Here is a 14,702-nt window from a genome sequence, read left to right as displayed (position 1 = left end):
GGAACCACTGAAGTATTAGTTAACTCTAACAGAACTGTCACCTTTGCTTTCCCCTAATGATTAGTGTTCTGGTGATTTGAATTGATAAAAATAAAATCCCTAGCATCAAATCTGAAACCTTTCTCTAGAATTTTGGAAATTAAATTATGAATTAGATATTCAATCTCAAACATTTACATTGGATCAGGAGGCTCACATTTTAGACGAATGATGTGTTGTGCGCCTTACATTAACAACTCCTTGCAGCCAACTCATGCAAATTAAAGAACGTACAGGCAACATTTCACCTGCCCTAAGAAACCTGTCTCCTGCATACAGGGTCCCCAATGACACAGGAATGCCCTAGGCTGAGAGGCCTGTCTCCTGCAGACAAGAGCAATTCTCAAATTCATCTAGAATGACAAAAAACACAGGATAGGGAAAATATTCTCAACAAAAAAAGAAATTCTGGGAGAATCAGCATTCCAGAGACACAGTAGTGCTCTGAAATTTTCGGCGATCACTGTCTGGTAGGAAAATGGAGTTTTTAGAAAAAACAGAAAGATAATGTCTAGGCCTACTTCCCTTGGAATGACAATGGAAAAGGTAGGGTAGAGGAAACACCCTGTCATCTTTAAAGCCCTTCATTGTGCCTTCTGGGTCCAAGAGTGCCAATGCTAACAAGAACGGGTAACTTCACCTTTGTCAGATCACTAAGAACTAGGCAGGATTTTTCTTGGTAAAGTAAGACAAAATTTCTTGGATGTGGAACATCTCTCAATTGCAACCATTTCAGAAAAAGAAATTAAACATCACTTAGAAGGACATTTGTTCCTTCCTCTTCAGGCCCACCCCACAAACCGACTGCCAAGGTCAGACCTGCTTGAGTACAGGTGACCTCTCTCTTCTCACTTACTGTTCAGTTCATTCTCAAGCTCTGTTACTTTACGAGAAGCTTCCACTTTGTCAGACACATCATGACTTTTTGAGAAGTTGTGTGGACGCTCTTTAAAAATCAGGTTTTCATGGTTTCCAGAACTGCCAGATAAGTGTGCATCTTGGCTGGACAAGAGGAGAACACAAAAGATTATGCATTAAAATACAACTAACTAGCCTAACTAAATTTTCATCTAAATTTTCATGTTTCACTGAGAGCTGTTCATTTTTGCACATTATTTCAGTTATTTTATGTATTGTGGCTGAAACAAACTATACCTACTCTACGGTCTGAGCAGAACTTTAAAATCCAATCTTTGCTCATCAACTAAATGTCAGTTCAAAGAAAAGGCAGGATTTGTGGCATAACCCTATAAGCAACCTGGCCAAGAAAGTATGAGTACAACTTAAAATATATCAAAAGAGTAATAAACCAATAAAGAATTCCATGCAGAAAAGGGGCAAAATAAACTCTTGACTGTGACTTTCAAAAATAAATATGTGCAGTACTGATGGCGCAGTGATCAACTGAAGATTACATAAATGCTAGGAAGAACAGGGAGCCAGCTTAGCCATTGAGAGACTCTCTTTCATTGAGCAAGGGAGAGTAAATAGAGGATAATTTCCGTCAACCTCAGGGCAAGCCTCCACACGCACCTATGTACACAGATATATATGGTGGTCCAACATAGCCACACTTAAAAGGGAGAAAGAAAATAACAAAGCGAGGGTGCTCAATTTCATTAAGCATCAGAATTTAAATATTTTGGCCATGTAAACCTGCTTAACTATGGGGGTAGTTTAAAAGTACACCATTTCCACAAACTTTTCCCCTTTATATTACTGAGAGCTAGAACAACCCTGATTAATGTAATTCAGTGTTACAAGGGCAGAGGACATATAACCTTAATGAATGTCCACACACACACACACACACACACACACACACACACACACACACACATATATATATATATATATATATATATATATATATATATATATATTTGGTCGTATATATTTGGTCATATACATTCATACTTACGTAAATATATAACCATATACAACAAACAGCCAATACCAAACAAAATGTAGAGAAACTTGAAGCAATCCCACTAAAATCAGGAAAAAGGCAAGCTTGCCCACTCTGCCCCTCTCTATACAATATATTACGAGAGTTTATAGGCAGAGCAATAGGAGAACAAAAAGAGATCAAAGGGATACACATTGGGAAGGAGGAAGTTAAGATATCACTATTGGTGGAGGAAATGGTAGTATAAACATGTGACCAGAAAAAATTGTACCAGAACTCCTCCAGCTGATAAACAACTTAAGCAAAGTGGCTGGATAGAAAATTTACTCTACCAAATCAGCTGTCTTCCCCTACTCAAAAAAATAATGGGCTGAGAAAAATTAGGGAAACAGTACCCTTCACATTAGTCACATATAATATAAAATACCTCAGCGTGATTCTAACCAAGCAAGTGAAAGATCTGTACAACAGGGACAAGTCTCCGATGAAAGAAATTGGAGAAGACCGTAGAAGATGGAACGATCTCCCATGCTCTTGGATCAGCAGGATAAACATAGTAAAATGGCCGTCTTACCAAAAGCAGTCTATAGGTTCAATGCAATCCCCATCAAAATTCCAACTCACTTCCTCATAGAGTTAGAGCAATTCTCAAATTCATCTAGAATGACAAAAAACACAGGATAGGGCAAATATTCTCAACAATAAAAGAAATTCTGGGAGAATCAGCATTCCTGACTTCAACCTCTACTACAGAGTAATACTTTTAAAAAACAAACAGTTATTGGTACAGGGACAGGAAAGTTGATCAAAGTAATACAATGTACAACCCAGAAAATAACCCTACACACGGGTGGGAACTTAATCTGTGACAAAGAAGCCAAATCCATCCGGCATAAAAAAAACAGCATTTTCAACCAAAGGTATTGGTTGAACTGTCGGTGAGCATGAAAAGAGTGCAAAATTACCTATTCTCAACTCCTTGTACAATGGTCAAGTCCAAGTGGATCAAGAACCTCCATATAAACCAGACATGCTGAATATAATAGAAGAGACCGTGGGGAAGAGCCTCAAACACATTGGCATAGGGGGAAATTTCTGACTAGAATGCCAATGGCTTATGTTCTAAAATCACCATTCGACAAATGGGACCTCATAAAATTGAAAGTATCTGTAAGGCAAAGGTCTTAGTCATTAGGAGAAAATGGCAATCCAGAGATTGGGAAAAGATCTCTATTGATCCTCCATTTGATAGAGAGCTAGTATAAAAAATACACAAAAATTCAGAAGTTAGGCACCAAAAATCAAAAAACAATATTTTTCAAACGTTGTACAGAGCTAAACAAAGAATTCTCAAACAAGGAGCCTTGAAAGGATAAGAAGCACTTAAAGAAGCGTTCAACATCCTTCCTCATCAGGGAAGTGTAAATCAAAATGACCCTCACAATCCACAGCACACCAATGACTAAGATAAAAGCCACAGGTGACAGGAAATGCTGGCAAGGATGTGGAGAAAGAGCAACAGTCTTCTACGGCTGGTAGAACTGCAAGCTGGTAAAATCACTTTAGAAATCAATTCAGTGCTTCCTCAGAAAATTAAAAATAGTTCTACATGAACAACTAGCTATAACACTACTAGACATAAATCCCCAAAGATGTTCCAACATATAACAAGGCCCCATGCTCCCTTATGTTTATATAAGCCTTATTTATAATATCTAGACGTTGTAACCAATCCACATGTACCTCAATGGAAGCATGGATATAGAAATTGAGATGCATTTGCACATTAGAGTACTACCAAGTTAGTATAAACAATGACTTCATGAAATTACAGGGAAATGAATAGATCTAAAATATATAAACTTGAGAGAGGTAACCCAGACACAAGCTGTGTACAAACTTATAAGTTGTTATTACCCCCAAAAGCTCAATATGCCACAATAAACCCCACAAAACATATGGAGCTTAAGAAGAAGGAAGAACAAAGTGTGGATGTTCATTCCCACATAGTACAGGGAACAAAATAATCACAGGAGGTAGAGCAAGGCAGGGACCTGTGAGCAAGAGAGTAGTGGTAGATATATATGCAGGGTTGTGGGGAGGACAGGAAAGGGTGATAGAAAAGACATGAGAGAATTAGAGTTTCAGGAAATTGATTAAAAGTATGTAGCAGTGGGGAATGATGAACAGGGTGTAGCCACTACAAAGTCCCAGATGTTAGGGAAGTGAGAGTCCCCCAGGATGCAAACGGTTGACTTTATCTGACGTATGCAACAAGGGGGACCTGCAATCTGTATAGACACCTCCACTAGATAGACACAGCCCCAAATAGGCAAAGGGGCCACACAATCATCCTAATTTTTTTTTCTTTTTCTTTTTTTTTCGGAGCTGGGGACTGAACTCAGGGCCTTGCACTTGCTAGGCAAGCGCTCTACCACTGAGCTAAATCCCAAACTCATTTCAATTTTTTACCTAGGTATGTTCAAGTCCAAAGTAAAGACAGCAATAAAAAATAGAACAGACACTGAAGGAAAGGCCATACCTTTCCTTCAGTGCTCCACCTAGGATTCCATCCCATGAGCACATACAAAACTGAGACACTATTACTGATGTCAAGATGCGCTTACTGACAGAAGCCTGCTATTGCTATTCCCTGAGAGGTTGTACCAGCACTTGACCCATACAGCTGTAGATACTTACAGCCAACAATCAGACTGTGCCTGGGAACCCCACTGGAAGAGCTAGGTGAAGGACTGAAGGACCTGAGGGAATTCAGCACCATAAGAAAAATATTATCAGTTTACTGGACACCCAGAGCTCCGAAGAACAAAGCAAAAACTAAAGAATACACATGGAGGGAACCATGGCTCCAGATACATGGCTTTCACTGACATCAATGGGAGAGGAGGCCCCTGGTCCTGAGGAGGTTTGGTGTGCCAGCATAGGGGGATGTTAGAGTGGTCAGGCGGGAGTAGGGGAGAGAGTGGAGGAGCTCCCTCATAGACGCCAAGCTGAGGGGCATGGGGAGGATAGAATGGCTGATTGCGGAGGGGCAACAAGGAAGGGGGATATCATTTGAAATTAAATGAATATATTGATTAACTATATGCATTGGAAGGGAAGAAGATATCACATTGGCATTTGTGATGATATCATAGTGTGTACAAGAGCCCCCAAAAATTCTATCACAGAACTCCTACATTTGATAAATACCTTCAGTAAAGTGGGTGGATACAACATTAACTAAAAAAAATCAGTACCATTCTTTTAAACAAACAATGAAGGGGCTGACAAATAAATTAGGGAAACATTGCTCTTTACAATAGCAACAAATAATATAAATGTATTAGTGTAACTCTAAGAAAGTGAAAGATCTGTTTTACCAAAAATTTTAAATCTATGAAAAAGGAAATTGAAAGATATCAGAAAGTGAATGCAATACCCATTAAAATACCAAAACAAGTCTTTACAGACCTTAACGTGAAATTCTCAACTTCAAGTGAAAATTTAATAAACCCAGGATAGCTAAAACATTCCTGAACAATAACAGAATATCGGGAGGAATCACCATCTCTGATTTACTGCTGTCCTACAGAGCTATAGCAATAAAACTACAGTATTGGTATAGGAACAGGCAGGCTGATCAATAAAATGAAATCCAAGACCCTGAAAAAAACGCAGACAAGTATGGATGCTTATTGTCAATAAAGTGGGCAAAATTATATGACAAAATATAAGAAAGCATCTTGAACAGATGGTGCTGGTCTAATTGGATATAGGCATAGGGAAGAATGCAATGAGCCTTATTTATAAACCTGTGCAAAACACATGTCCAAGTGGATCAAAGACCTCAAAATAAAACCTTATACATCAAATCTGATACAAGAAAAAGTGAGAAATAGGCTTGAGCACATTGGTACAGGAGACAACTTCCTGAGCAGAACACCAATGGTGCTCAGATATTGAGATCAACAATTAATAAATGAAACTTGATGAAATTAAAAAGCTTCTGTAAGTAAAACAAAACACTTAATAGAAATGTCTGCATACAGGTTGGAAGAGGATCTTCACCAACCCTATAGTGCACAAAAGGCTAATATTCAAATTACATAAATAACAAGTGAAACTACAAGAGACCAAATATCCTAATCTTATAATGTGGTGCAGAGATAAATTCATCAGCAGAATTTTGAAGGGCCAAGAGCCACTTAAAGAACTGGTCACCATCCTTGGTCACCAGGTATATCCAAATCAAAAGCACCCTGGGATTCCAACTTATGTGCATCAGTATGGATAAAATAAAAATCTAAAGTGACTTCCAGCACATGCTGATGAGGATGTGGAATAGTGGGAACACTCCTCCATTGCTGTTTGGATTGAAAACTTGTACATCCATTTTCGAAATCATATTGGCAGTTTCTCAGAAAACTGGGAATCAGTTTTCATCTGGACTTAGCAAAACAACCCTGGGTCATATAATCAAATGGTGACCCACCATCCCACAAGGACGCTTGATGAACTATGTTAACAGTGTTTTTATCTGTAATGTCCAAGAACTGAAAACAACCTGTATGTCCCCCTACTGAAGAATGGATACAGGAAATATTGTATATCTACACAATGGAATACTCATCAGCTATTAAGAATAAATACATCATGAATTTTGTAGGCAAATGGATGAACTTGAGAATGTTATCCCGAGTGAGGTAACCCAGAACCACAGAAAAACGTATGTCATTTATAAGTGGACATTAACCATAAAGTGCAGGATAACAGGTTGATAGGCATGAAGGAAGAAGGAAGGCCTAAGTGAGGAGGCGTGAATCTCATAAGAAGGAGAAACAAAATAGTCTAAGAAGGATGATGGAACAGGGTAAGAGAAAAGGCAGGAAAGGAGATGGAAATGCTGATCAGGTCTAGGGAGAGGGGTTTGGAAGAGGGCTAGGAGTGAGTTTACAAATTGTCTGGGCAGGAGTGTCCAGGGATCTCTGGTGACTTGCTGGATGCCTGGTAAGTGAGAGGATATGGGGAGTCTATGAGGGTGACTCTAGCTTAGATTCCTACCGGAGCAGAAGATGGAAATGGCCACCTCCTGAAGCAAGAAAGAACTTCTAGAAGAGGAAGAGGACATCAATGCACTCACAACACCTTCAACTCAAAATCTGTTTTGCCAATAAGTGTGCAGGGATAAGGATATAGCATATATTGAGGGATCAACCAAACAATGAATGCCCCAAAGTGAGATCCATCTCATGTGACAGAGACAACCTCTGACAGTACTTATGTTACTCTGATTTACTTGCAGACAGAAAAGTAGCACACCTGTCTCTGGAGAGGCTTCACTCAGCAGCTGAAAGCCACAGCCAGTCCTCAGATGGAGCTTGGGAAGTCTTGTGGAAGAGTGGGGGAGAGTGGTGAGCAGACTAGAGGGGTTAAAAACACTACAAGAAGTCCCCTATAGTCAGATACCTTGGACCATGGAGTATGCTAGAGCCTGGGCAACCAACCCCAGGGCTAGGTGTAGCTATCTGCAGTTGGTCTTCATGTGTCTCATCTGAGAAGTAGATCCAGGACTGTCTCAGTCTCTCTTGCCTGCCATGGGAACCCTTCCCCATACCTGGGCAGCCTGATTGTAAATCTGTGGGACAGGGGGTGCCTCATACTGTTGGGAGTAGATGCCCCAGGGAGGGGTGGTACCTAGGGAGTCTGCCCTTCTACAAAGAGAAGGGAGAGCATTATGGTGAGAAGGATTTGTAAGGTGGCACTGGGAAAGGAGGAGGGAGAGTGGCTGGGATCCAGATGTAACCTAAATAAAGAATACAGTACTGGAATTAAGAAAGTTAGACTGGAAATTGGAAAGATTGCTCAGTGTTAAGAGAACTGATTGCTCTTCCAGAAGTCCTGAGTTCAAATGCTAGCAACCACATTGTGGCTCACAAATATCTCTGATGAGATTTGATGCCCTCTCTTGTATTTCTAAAGACAGCGACATTGTATATATGTATACAGACACACACACACACACACACACACACACACACACACACACATATATATCAAAGGAATAAATAAATAAATAAACAAACAAACGTAGGAATTACCTGGTCTTAGATTCAGAGCAGGGAATAAAGTGTAATGAGATTATATTCAAACCCATGTCATGTACTCCCTGGATCTTTCAGATCTGCAGGAACCATCACAAGGAAGAACAAGAGAGGCTGGAAAAGGGTTCTGATCCCTGCAGCTCCTTAGTGTCCACTAGCACAGCACTTGCCCTTGGGAGATGATGTCATTCATTCTTCCCGATGTTGCATCAATCAAAATTACATGCTCTGTGGATGAACCTGTAAAAGAGGACAGTTGCTTTTGGGCCAATATGGAGGCTCCTTGCCTCTCAGCAAGCTCACTGCTGCCTTTTGAGGTCTCTGGAGGGTGAGCAAAATGAAGACACACAGAGTAGCCTCAGGTTGAGTCAGCCAGGCCCAGGGGGCTCAGTGGTATCACTCAGATTCCCAGGCCCTCCCTGAGATTGAACACTCTACACAGTGTAAGAGGATTAGGGGATAACCAGGAAATGCAGTTGCTCAGGTGTCTGGCTCTGTAGGAGGGAAATAAATCACAGTGGGAAGCTTCAGGACAGTCAGGTGACCTGAGCCCTCCACAGAGTCTAAGTCCAGACTCACAGACATTCATTCTATCCGCAAGTCTCCTAAACACAGGCATTGACTGATCTGCAGTACAGAGTATTGTACGATACAGTGTCCCTTAGAGATATGACAAACTTTCCAGTTAGTCCTCTTCTGTGTGACACTGAGACTGGGTCTGTAGCACAGTGGATGCTGATGGGGACAGGCCACAACTGGCATTCTATCCCAGCTCATGCAATAAACAAACAAACAAATAAACAAACAAACAATCCATCTCACTACTTGCAATCCTCATTGTCATCACAAGGGAGCGCCGCTGTGACCTTCTTCTTACACATAAAAGATGACTTGTCTCAGGGAAATGGATGGATGGATGGATGGATGGATGGATGGATGGATGGATGGATGGATGGTTGGATAGATGGGTGAATAGATAGATAGATAGATAGATAGATAGATAGATAGATAGATAGATAGATAGATAGATAGATAGATAGATAGAAAGATAGAAAGATGGGTGGGTGGGTGGGTGGGTGGGAGGGTGGGTGGATGGATGGATAGATGGATGGATGGATGGATGGATGGATGGATGGATGGATGGATCGATGGATGGATGGATGGATGGATGGATGGTTGGGTGGGTGGGTGGTTGGGTGGGATTGTGGATGTATGGATGGATGGATGGTTGGATAGATGGGTGGATAGATAGATAGATAGATAGATAGATAGATAGATAGATAGATAGATAGATAGATAGATAGATGGGTGGGTGGGTGGGTGGGTGGGTGGATGGATGGATGGATGGATGGATGGATGGATGGATAGATGGGTGGGTGGGTGGGTGGATGGATGGATGGTTGGATAGATGGGTGAATAGATAGATAGATACATGGATAGATAGATAGATAGATAGATAGATAGATAGATAGATAGATAGATAGATAGATAGATAGATAGATGGATGGATGGGTGGGTGGGTGGGTGGATGGATAGATAGATAGATAGATAGATAAAGTAATTTGACTTAATCAGTTTCTTCCAGTCCTATTTTTCTGAGCAAAACACCATGGACATGGCTGGTGCAATTCCTTGTTGTTCATTTCTGCTTTCTTTGGCTGTTCATTCAAGGCAGCCCCCTTAGAATCTGCTCATCTCAATAAAGGCCCATCTGTGGAATGTACAGCTTCTCAGTTAGGAGCTAAGGGATTCTTGGAAGGAGCCCCCAAAGTCCCCTTTGGGGCAGTTTCCAGTGTTCTCTACTTCAGACAGCAGCTGCATGAAGCAAACACACACCTGTCTGAACATTCCAGCTTGGGTGCACATCACAGTGCACCTGCCCCAGGGTCCCTGTCAGTTGCACATGCCACAGGGCCACTACCATGAGGTCCCCTCCCTAGGGCTCCTGTCCCATTGCATCTCCCCCAGGGTCCCTGCTCCACTGCTCCTGCAACAGGTTCACTGCACTGTTGCACCTGGCCCAGGGTTCCCACTAAGTTTTACTGTCCCAAAATCCCTGGCCAACTTCACCAGCCTCAGGGATCCAGTCCCATTGTTCCCAACCTGGAGCAGCTTTCTGAAAGTGCCAACTAACTGTCCCGAGGTGGCATATTTGAAAATTTAACTCAAAGATCTCGCCAGTCAGAACCCATTTTCTTTGCTGGCACCAAGTAGATATTAGCAGGGCTTCATCACCTTCCCTTTCTCAATCCCTTCTCACAGTTGGCCATGTGGAAGCAAAGAAACTGGCAGCAGAACATGGGATAGTCACCCAGGATATCAGCACTCCTAGAATTCTCATGAGATGGACTGCTCTGACATGTGATACAGGGGTGGTAGGTAGGCTTTGACATTGAAGAAGCCCAGGGTGCTGCCTCTGCTCACATGGGTGCCAGCACCTTAGCCTGACTCTAGATGTCTTATACTCTGAGAGGAGGAAGGAGATCTTCCTACATAGAGGCTGTCCTCTGAATCTGTGCTGGCCAAGGTCAAGCCAGAGTGTTTGAACATGCCATTTCCAGCCCCTGAGGGTTCTCTGCCTGCCTGGTGTTTTGCTGTGCTTTACGTCTGGCAAGGTGAAGATGTGGTCCATACTAGGAATATCTTTGAAGGCAGCTGCCCTGGGTTTCCATGCTAACATATAACTATGGACAGGCATGGACCTAAATAACAACAACAGTGCCAGGAATGTGAATTCCATAAATAAGAGCAAATGGGGCCTTGATGCCATCTTGGGCAGATCTGACAGGAGTCAGTACACACAATTCCCAGTAAATCAAACGTCCCGTGGGAAAATCTGCTCTCAAGGGCAGGTGATGCCTCATGAGAGTGAACTGTCAGGGTAGGACAAGACACTTGGGACTACTGTCCTGAACTCACCAGTCTCAGATGAATGGGCTTTGAAAAGTTTTCAGAACACAGAATAGGGGTGTGTAAGCAAGTGCAGGTAATCCTTGGGAAACACATAGCTCCTGAGGAGGTTCTGAGAGCTGTTGGATCCACTCCTGGAGAAGACAGTATTGTTTAAGGGAGTACAAAGCAAAAGCCTGCTGATGCTATTCACAGTATTGCAATGGAGCAGTAACAATTCCCTTAGGAGCAGGATATCCTAGCACTCTCAGATCAAGCAGACAGCCTACAGCCTCTTAGCCTCATAGTTCCAAGAGAATGCCGCTCATGTGTGAAGCTTCTAAAGTCTGGAAGCTGGGGAAGGGAAGATGGACATTGTCTCAGTTAGGGGTTTACTGCTGTAAAGAGACATAACAAAACCAATGCAGCTCTTATGAGGACAACATTAATGAACACAGGATTGCAGGTTCAGAGACTCAGTCCAGTATCATCAAGCTGGGAGCATGGCAGCAATCAGGCAGGCATGGTGCCAGAGAGAGTGAGAGTTCGACATCTTTATCTGAAGGCTGCTTGGGGAAGATTGGCTTGCATGTGGATAGGAAAAAGTTCTTAAAGCCCATGACCACTGTGACACACCTACTTAACAAGACCATGCCTCCTAATAGTGCCACTCCCTGAGCTAAGCATATACAAACCCTCACAGACATCTTCAAGGAGGGTGGTACTGTTTTATCAGAGAGAAGTCTCAGCTCCCATTAATATGCTGAGGTCAACCCTAGATAGGGCATAGAGCAATCCACACATCATGGGATTCAACAAGGCGTATTATGAAAGAGCTTTTTCCCAGGAGCACACCTGTGTGTCAAGGCCTCCCTTCCGCTAGGCCTTTGGAATCTCCAGTGTCTCTTCCTTTGCAGAAGTGAAACATAATAAAAATTCACACTTCACAGTACAGTGAATAGCAGTAATCACGAAAGGTATAAATAGAACCAATTAGTACAAGAGTATGTGGATTGATGTTATATGAAATGTGTTTGGGTGCCGTGCAGTATCCTCTTCCATGTACCTACATACTGAGCAACTACCCTGTACAATTAAGCTCTAGACAGAACCATCTGGAATTCACTCACTGAGGGACTTATGCCCTGGAGTGGCCGCTACAGGTAGGACTTGTGCAACCATGTCACGAAGCGAAGAGACAGAGATGCATGGATTAAATGGAGAGAAGCAGACTGGAATGGTGGAGAGGCTAACCTGCTAACAACCCCAAACCCCCAGCAGGATGACAATGGAGAACAGCGAGCAGTTTCCCAGCCAGCCTCACTCTCCATAGACAGACTTCTTCCAGTCCTTCCATTTTCCCAATGAAGAAAAGTTCAAACAGCTAGGACAGGGAAAGAAAAACTGCTCTACTCCCAGGAGCCAAGGACAAACCCCCTGGCACCTCCCTGTCTGAGCCCATAAGCAGCCACAGCCCAGTCCTGGGATCATCTCTAGAGGCACAGGACCCAGGCAGATGAGCCCTTGAATCACAAAGGGCTCCTCTACAGCATTCTATGGGTGTCAGTCCTGAGTCCCTGAGCCTGAGGTGCTCTGCACAGCTTTTAAGAGAAGCCTTCTCCTGATCTCTGTACAAAGATCTCTGTGTTGGATGTCAGAGGAGAGTGTCCACCCAGCATGGGTTGGGGCTCTGGCCCTCTAATCTGTTGGTCCATGTTAACTTCTCCACAGAGAAAGCGTATGAGCTTTGCTGATGCATCCAATAGGCGTTTTGGGGATTCAAACTCAAGTCTCTGCCTAGTCCTGCAGCTTTGTCTCAGGTGTTTGATGATAACCTAGAGCCTTTCTGAGGACTTATGAGAACAGTGTCCTCTTGGTGGGTCAGTTTAGAAACAGCTTTGTCTTTAAAAAAAGGAAACTATACCATCAGTTTGAGGCTGATCCTTCAGAATTCAAAGAAAACATGATACCCTGAGTGTAGACATGAGGACTTTAAAGCAGGAGGCAGAGTAAACATTCAAAACAGAGAACTATGGACAGCTAGGCATCTTACAGGGTTTTATTTCTAACATCCTAAAGTCTTTCCATAGCCCATAGAAGCCACAGTCTCAGAGTCCTTCCCAACCATGTCATGACAGGTCCTACTGTGACCTCATGAAGAGCGATTGTGAGGCGGCCCAGCAAACAGATATTAAGGTGTTGCCAGGCCTGGTTTTCTTTGAGTGCTTTGAGAGGAGGTGTGGAGTGGAGCCCTCTGCGACTTGGTTGTATCTACTGAGCTGTGTGTGGTTGTATCGGATTTTACTGTACTGTGTATATGTGTATGTATCAGTGTGTGTAAGAGAGTGTGTGTTGACAGATTTGCCTGTGTGTGAGTGTGTGTACACTTTTGCCTGTGTGTTTGTCAGTATATGTAAGAGTGGGTGAGTTTACAGGTTTGTGTGTGTGTGTATATGTTTGTATGTGTGTACTTCTTCTTGTGCGTGAGTGTGTGTCCCTGTGTGTGTGTGTGTGTGTGTGCGTCTGATGTGTGTTTTTCCACATTTGCTTGTGTGTAAGTATGTGTGTTTTGTGTGAATCTGGGTGTTTGTAAGAGTTTGTGTGAGTATAAGTTCACTTCTGTGTATTTCTGTGTGAGGGCCTCTGTGTGTGCCTGTGGTGTGTGTGTGTGTGTGTGTGTGTGTGTGTGTGTGTGTGTGTGTGTTTGTGTTTGTGTGTGTGTGTGCCTGTGTGTGTCTGTGTGTGCACGTGCCCATCTCCTTTTGCCCCTTATATCTATATTACCTGCACCTCAGTGCAAGAGAGTGTAGAGGCCAGAAGTCACCCCGGCTGCTGTTCCTGAGGTAGGTCCTCAACCTTATTTTCAAGACAGGCTCTCTCACTGGCCTGCAGCTGCCCAAGTATCTGGGCTGGCTGACCAGTCGCTCCCAGGCATTTGGTATGCCAACCCCATAATATCAGTTTAAAGGGCTATGTAGATGACTGGCTGCCTATTTCTTGATTGATTGATTTTTGGATGACTTCAAGAGAAAGAATTAGGTCACATATTGGCAAAGGCACTGGCTGTTTCCTTATTATGGTTTTGATTTTCATTTATGCTTTCTTTCTTTCTTTCTTTCTTTCTTTCTTTCTTTCTTTCTTTCTTCCTTTCTCTCTTTTTTCATTCCTTCCTTCCTTCCTTCCTTCCTTCCTTCCTTCCTGCCTTTCTTTCTTTCTTTCTTTCTTTCTTTCTTTCTTTCTTTCTTTCTTTCTTTCTTATGGATTGATGGATTCATTTTGTTGGTGGATTTTATGTTCTCACATGGTATATTATTGCTTTGATTATATACATTTCTGCAGTCGGATGATTCACTCTATCTCCATTTTCTTTTTTTTTTTTTTTTTATTTTTTCGGAGCTGGGACCGAACCCAGGGCCTTGTGCTCGCTAGGCAAGTGCTCTACCGCTGAGCTAAATCCCCAACCCTCTATCTCCATTTTCAATGTCCTGTGGTTTCATCCTTTTGCATTATTCCTGTTTCTCTATTTATTGAGTACAAGCAATCTTTGGCTTAGGCTTGATACAAATTTGCCCTTTGTGACACTTTGACTCTTCGGCCTTTGTTTTAGGTTTACTATTCACTGATATTTAAGTGCCTTATTCCTTGTGGTTGGTTAATTTTAATTTTCAGTATTTTGCTCTGGAGAGTTGTGGATTTTTGTGGATCACTAGGTCCTGAAATTCAATGGAGTTTCCCCTTAAGTGTTGGCTTTTTATATTTCT

Source organism: Rattus norvegicus, chromosome 1 (assembly GCF_036323735.1).
Source record: "Rattus norvegicus strain BN/NHsdMcwi chromosome 1, GRCr8, whole genome shotgun sequence".
Classification (NCBI taxonomy): Eukaryota; Metazoa; Chordata; class Mammalia; order Rodentia; family Muridae; genus Rattus; species Rattus norvegicus.
Note: the sequence above shows the minus strand (reverse complement) of the source record.